Genomic DNA, 7561 nt, shown 5'->3' with positions numbered 1-7561 from the left:
AAACTGTCTAACACAGATTTGAGTAATTTTTGTTCCATTTTGCCCTGTCCCTTTTTCTGGAAAATCAATATGTATTGGATCTCCTATTTCTATCTTACAACATTAAGTTCCTATGTCTTTTATATTTTTCTTTCATTTTTATATTGCTTTTCTCCAACCAATCTCCCCTTTCTCCTTCTCTCTTTCTATAATCCAATCTACCTCTCATGATCTTAGTTGTCTTTTCTCATTTATGCTATCTTCATTAATATCTGTTTCTGTTTGTTTGTCTCCTTTTCATTTTTTCCTGAGCTCTCTGATATCATTTCAAAATTTTCTATTGTTTTAACATTTCTTGAGATATTTAATTTTGTTCTGAGTGTGTGTGTGTGTATGTGTGTGTGTGCAATTTATGTCAATGCATTTTTCCCATGAACTTTTAAAAATTATTAGCAATGTGTTTGGTCATTATTTGACTTTATTGCAGTGCAATTTGTTTCTTTGAGTAGGTCCTATCCATCATGCTATTTATTTCCCCCTTTCTTGCCTTTGCTTCCACTTGTAGCATATGTGCATATGCATTGGTTCCTTTAAAATTCTTTAGAGTAGCTCTTCCTAGACCAGTTATCTGGTACAGAGGCCAGGATAGAGCTCTAAGCCAGCAGAATTCTCTGGACTCAGAGTGAAGACCTATAGAGTACCAGCCTTTTGTGTCAGGGTGTGTGCTTAACTGCCTTCTAGTACATAGCATCTTTCTCCTCTTTCTTGTCTATTTCTTATCTCTCTATATTGAAGAGACTGGAAAGTTGGAGGAGCTGCTGCAAGCCGCAAAAATACATGAAGAAGGATTTCAGCTGATTATGACAAGCTAATACCTGGAAGAAGCCAAGGGCCTTCCAGAGGTCAAGCTGAGGCTCAAGGAGTCTTGGTGATACTGGCTTTTGATTGTAAGCCATTTCCTGCTATGAATTTCTCATGTGCTATTGTAGCTTTTTCATCATTCTTTGGGCACAATTTCCCCTCTATTAAAGGGATATTTAGATAACCTTCTGGGCAGTAACAGCCAGGATTCCTAATTTCAGGCCTTTCTGTAATTATTATCATAAGCAGCATCTGGCCAGGACCATCCCCAGATGGATGAAAATATCTTATCCTAGATACCTCTGTACTCTTTAAGAACAGAATTAAGCATCTAGACTATCTGTTTGAGAAGGCCTGACAGATGTGCTAATTAAGTTTAACCTTCTCCTTTCCAAAATCTTACCTCTAGTTTTAGATCCATCCTTAAGAATTAACTCAGAACTAAAGGGTTCCAACTTACAGGTACATCTAGCTGTGATGAAAGTTGCCTAGTCAAGTTGCCTAGCGACTGAGCATACTTGCCTGAAACTGTGGGAGCAGAGATATCTTGGAGAGATAAGAGTCAAAGGGATAAAAGGGCAGTTTTATTTTCAGAGAAGGACTAGATTTAAAAGAGAAAAGAGAATGGAAGAACTAGATGGGTAAGAACTGGAGAGGAACAAATTGAGATGGGAAAGAACTGGATTGAAGGGCTAGAAGAGAGTAATAGAGGAACAAGATGGAAGATGAGGAAGAGCCAGATGGGGAAGAACAAGATGAGGAGGAACAAGATGAGAAAGGAGGAGATGGGAGAGGAGCTGAAATGGGGAAGAACTAGATGGATGAGGACCTAGATGGGGCAGAACTAAGATGAGAGAATTAAGAGAGAGCTTAGAGGTCAGCAGGTAAATGTAGAGAGAAATCAGGCAAGAAAGGAGCTAGGCATGAGAGCAGAACTGAAGCTGTGTAGACGGAATTTTATCCCAGAGGAATAAGGTAGACAGACAAAAGAGCTCGATGTACTTAGATTCTTTGCCCCAAAATAATTCTCGCCATTCATAGCTTCTCTTATGGGCCCCTGGGAAGACGATTATTAAGGCTGGTCCTTAGTAATATTCAAGAAAAAGCATTTCCAATCTCGTTGACATTTTGTTAATAAGACAGGAGACATACAAAGTAAACAGAAAGCAGAAGTATTTAATTTTTCTTAGTATTGACTTAAATGTTTAGCTTTTAGAGAGGCAACATTCAAATTCTCACCTAACTATTCTACTTCAGTGAATCAGCCATTGAAACAACTCTCTCCGTCTCTCCCGCTCACTCTTTTTGGGAATACTGTCATCTGCTTTAAGCTTTCCATCTCTTTAGAAATTCTTTCTTCACTATTTCATAATCTCAGCTACTCTCTGATATTTATTAAACTTAGGAAGTCTTCACTGGATGTGTTGCATACTCTAGACTTGTTATGGACAAGGTGTAGATAGCAATCTATTTGTCCTTTTGTCTATGCTTGTTCTCTGGAGCCAGAGATATCTATATATCTTCTCTTGTTGCAGGATATTTGATCACACTGTGACACTCTTAGACTATGTTAATAGTGTTAATGTTGAATGAGGGGGTGGAACCAGTGGCTAACTGACTGGAATTAGCCATAGAGAAGCCAGGAGTACAAATAGGGAAGTTGGACAGGAAGGAGGAAGGAGGGACTTGGAACTCAAGAGCTCTCTTTGACCTGGGACATGTGGATAGAAGATGTACTGGGTGGGTCTCTGGTAAGAAAGAGAAGGTCAGCTGGTCACTCCTCCTGTCCTTCTTTGATCCATAAGGTTTTGACCCAATATCTGATCCTCGAGTTTTCATTGGTAATGGACCCATTTAGCAAAACACAACATTCTCTTATCATTTCAAGATTTTTTGTGCTTATGGTAATACATTTTTTATGATCATTTATTCCTTCAACAAAATATCGTAAGTACTCACTATGTGTTCTACTATCTTTAAAATGTTGAGGTTATTTAAATCATCTTAATTTTCCAGAAAGTATATACTTTTCCCTATTTGCCTGGTCTTTACTCGTATGTTTAAACATTTTGTTTTCATTAAGCTATATTTAACTACAGTTTATGTTTCATATCTAATAATTCTAATGTATAATGATCCACTAGCCTAAATTTTCTATTGTCTTTTTCAGTCTTGTTTCCTAAATTAGGTAAGAATTTTTGTATATATAACATTATCATTTCTCAGAAAAAATTCAATGGAATGTTTGAGAGCTGAGAGAAAGGACATTCCTCTAAATGATTTTAGTTTTCTTCTGTGAGTCTGGAATCTATATGAATTAAATTCTTGGTTTGAGGTTTTGTGGCACAATTAAGTTAGTGTGAATTAGACTTACTCATATGTACCTGTTTGTGGTTATGAATTCTGAGGCTTTATTTTTGTACTCACTAAAAAGGTTGATACTAGCAAATTTACCTGTAGTTCTCCAGGCTTCTCTCTTGGGGTTGGATTGTCCATGAGGGTTTACTTCTTAGTTTGCCTTATGCTGGAGAAAATTTTCCTGTCCTAGTCTTATGGGGGATCTTCTGTTGGGCTTTGAAGCCCTTGAATTTCCTCATGATTCTGAGAGTTAACTCAATCTCACCCAATTCTCTTGGAAGCAAGTCAGTTGAAGTTCTCAGAGATTTTACCATCATTCATTGCTTAGCCTAAATATTCTTTTGTTTTGTCAGTAAGCAGGTATCTGTGGAGACTTAAAGTTATTTTTTAGTATTTTTATGTTTTGCATTTGAAGGTTTATCCAGGTCATCTAATTCTCTATCAAGACCATTGTTCTTTTTTAATCCATCAGGACACTGTTGGTTTTAGACTGCATCACCATAAGATTCACCTTGTTTGAAGTCTCACTCTGAATTATCCACCCTTAATATTTTCATCAAGAAAGATCTCATTAAAGGGAGATTGATTTAACTCATCCTGTTCTCTGACAAGAGTAATTCAATAGACACAGTTACATTAATAAGTTTTGATTTATTGGCTAAATATCAAATTACCTGACATTGTTATTCAGCAAACAGGAGTATCATAAACTCATATTAGCAAAGTTTTTTATAGACTCAAAAGTAGACAAATATCAGATTTCAGAAGCTTTCTGGTTGTAGCGACGCCGGCGTTACTACCCACTCATCATGTCCGAGCGAGAGGCTGAGGATTAAAAAGAGAGACAAGACAGCAGGCCATTCCTCTCAGTAGAATGCCCCCTATTGAAGGAGGGAGGAGGCCTTAAATACAGACTTACAGTACAGTGGAAGAACCTGGGAGGGCAAAAGTAGGCTACAGGTGTTTTACATTCTAGCATTCCACCAATATGCAGGAATGAAACCGGCAGGGAATTAGCATAGGGAGGACATCTGATCAAGGTCAGCAAGCAAGGTAACAGCTCCCCAAAAACGGGGGCCAGGGCCCAACATCTGGTTACTGTGTTCCAAATTAATTTCTGTTTTTTCTAGGTAAAACAAAACAAAACAAAAGCCCCCTATAAAAAACCCAAACCCAAAACAAAACAAAAAATAAGGTCAATGTTGGAAAAATCAGTCTGAATTCTAATCAATGAAAGTATCTGAACTCAACTCTGAACTCTGGATTCCTATTCCATTGTTTATACTACTTTGCATCTGAGGCAGTCTGTGGGAATTGCTTCATCCGCCATGTGGGTCCCAGGGATTGAACTCAGGTCATGAGGCTTGGCAGCAGGTGGGGGATTTGTAGCTTAAGTTTTTCTGCCTGGCCCACAGTCAGGGCAAATCTCTCTTACCTGCCAGTCCCACAGCCACTCAGACCCGACCAAATAAACACAGAGACTTATATTGGTTACAAACTGTATGGCCGTGGCAGGCTTCTTGCTAACTGTTCTTAAGCTTAAATTAATCCATTTCTATAAGTCTATACCTTTCCACGTGGCTCGTGGCTTACCGGCATCTTCACATGCTATTTGTCATCGTGGTGGCTGGCAGTGTCTCTCTGACTCAGCCTTCCACTTCCCAGCTTTATTCTCCTCCTTGTCCCGCCTACACTTCCTGCCTAGCCAATGGCCAATCAGTGTTTTATTTATTGACTAATTAGCAACACACTTGACAAACAGACCATCCCACAGCAGGGATTGTGTGCCCAGCTCCCACTTCCATGCTGGGATTTGGTCTGCCTTGGGCTTGCACAGGTTTGTTTTCTTTTTCATGGTGTTGCAGTTTGTGTGAGTTCATATGTGCATCTGCCCTACTGTGTCCAGATGTTCCTTGTATTCCTCCACCACCTCAGATTATTATACTCTTTCTTTGTCCTCTTCCTCAATGATCTCTGAACTTTGTGAGGGTAGGATGAGGTACATAGGTTCCCTTTAGGGCTGAGCATTCTTCTGTCTCTTATTCTCTGCACCTTGGCCAGTTGTGGGCCACAATGTTAACCACCATTTACTGTAAATCAAAGCTCCTTAGATGAGGGATAAGAGATACATTGATCTATGGCTGTAATGATGAGTCACTTTAATACTATGTCCATTTAGCAGCATGATAGTGGTAAGTTCTCCCCTAGGGCCTATGACTGCTAGCTGTATGTTCTTGGTCTGATAATGGTGCTAGTATGGGTTTCATCTTGTGGAGAGGAACTCAAATCCAATCAAAAATGGTTGGTTACACTAATACTGTTTGAGCTACTATTACACCAATGGCCATGTGTCAGGCTGATCATTGTTGTGGCTCATAGGTTTCATAGATAGGTGTGACTGATGATTACTGCTCTCCTTTGGTAGCTTGCATAGCACCTTCCTGCACATCGCCAGCAGGGATGAAACATTTAGGTCATTACCAACTTGATTCTGCCATGTTCTATGACTCAAATATGGGTATCTTCAGCAATAGGGTTAGTGAAAATAAAAGACCACATAGTTATGACATTATGATTTTTTCCTATTATATAAATTAATTTTAATTCATTTTACATTTTCAATATTTTAAATAAATATTTTATAAGCTTGTATTTTAAGGTACTTTAATTTTTTCACTAGTGAAATTTATTAGAATATTATGATTTTTTGCTATTATATAAATTAATTTTAAAAATTCATTTTACATTTGCCTCTATCGTGTGATTAATCTTTCTTAGTTGCATCACCTAGAAGTCTAATGGCTTTCAAACGTCATTTCCATTTCTAATGATGATGTTGCTGCCTGTGGCTGGAGCAATACAGTAATGCTGAAACAGCCTCTATGCAGTCCTGTTAGTGTTGTAAAGAACCTAAAAGCTGGGACCAGTAAAATCCACAGAAATTCACTCTTGCCTTTAAGAACTTCTGAAAAGTGTTTTTTGTTTTAAAAAAGGGGGAGGGGAGAAAAAAAAGAAAAACAACAGGGCAGGAACCTAAATTCTGAGACCAAATATGAAAGTCAAATTTGCTGGTTCTCAGTGACAATGGGGAACTTCCCAAGGAAGCGGAGGGGAGGGAGGGTGGTCAGAGATGTGTTCTCTTGTTGGCTTTATTGTGTCTTACTGATTTTCACCTTCCACATACTGCAGCACTTCTTTATTCTGCTCTTCACCATCGCCCTGCATGTCTGAGGTCCAGAGCGTCAGGTTATCAGGTAGCAGCTGCATGAAAAGCGTAGAGTCCTTATAGCTTTCTTCACTCAGTGTGTCCAGTTCTGCAATGGCGTCATCAAAAGCTGCTTTTGCCAACCTACAGGCATGGTCGGGGGAATTAAGAATTTTATAGTGGAACATGGAAAAGTTGAGAGCAAGACCTAAACAAATGGGGTGTTTTGGAGGGGGTTCTGTCATGGTGATGGCACTAGCAGCTTAGTAACCCACAAGGGTGTTTTCTGCAGCCTCCTTCCTGTCGTTTCCTGTGGCAAACTCAGCCAGATACCTGTGGTAGGCCCCTTTCATTTATAATAGAAAACCTTGGACTGGCCAGTTTTAGCTACTGGAATGAGGTGTTTGTCCAGTACATCCAGGATGTCACAACAGATTAACTTGATCTCAGTTTTAACCATTTGCTGGTACTTCTGAATCATCTTTAGTTAGTCCTCTCCTCCCTTGTTTTCTTTCTTCTCTTCAATGCTGCTGATTATTCTCCAGGTTGCTCTTCTGGCTCCAATCACATTTTATATGCAACAGATATAAGGTTTCATTCTTCAACTGTCAGCTCCATGTCCATCCCTGCTGCTTTCTTCATTGATTCCATCATTTCATCATTTCGCCAGGCCTGCTCTGCCAGCTTTGCCTGGTACACCAGATCCTCCAAATCATCCATAGTGGCAGCGGCTCCAGCAGGGTATGCACAAAGGATGGAAGCAGATAACTTCAACTCTCAGCTTCTCGCTCCTAGACCGAGCAGTAAAAATGGCGGTGCTTCGTATATTTATGTCTTATTTAATTTTTAAAATTTTAGAAGTGAAAATACAATCATATCTTTTCCTTTTCTGTTTAATTTCATTCCATATCCTCTCCTCCTGGGTGCCTCTCAAATTTATGACCTCTATTCCTTAATTTTCACACACACACACACACACACACACACACACACACACACACGCAAATATATAAATACAATCTTCTGAGTCTATTTAATGTTGCTTGTATATGTATATAATTTCAGAACTGACCACTTGATATTGGGAACCAGTTAAAAGGATCATCCCTGGGGAAGACTAATTCTTTAGCAGCTGTGGTTCTTTTTTTTTCTTTGTTT

The 7561-nt window shown here is 39.0% G+C and overlaps 1 pseudogene; it reads right to left on the bottom strand.

Moving 5' to 3' along the window:
• Nucleotides 1–6357: 6357 nt before the first annotated feature.
• On the bottom strand, nt 6358–7213 carry LOC131901403 (14-3-3 protein epsilon-like; annotated as a pseudogene).
• Nucleotides 7214–7561: the final 348 nt, after the last annotated feature.

The sequence above is a fragment of the Peromyscus eremicus genome, unplaced genomic scaffold (genome assembly GCF_949786415.1).
Source record: "Peromyscus eremicus unplaced genomic scaffold, PerEre_H2_v1 PerEre#2#unplaced_75, whole genome shotgun sequence".
NCBI lineage: Eukaryota > Metazoa > Chordata > Mammalia > Rodentia > Cricetidae > Peromyscus > Peromyscus eremicus.
This window is presented reverse-complemented; position numbering and strand designations above follow the sequence as displayed.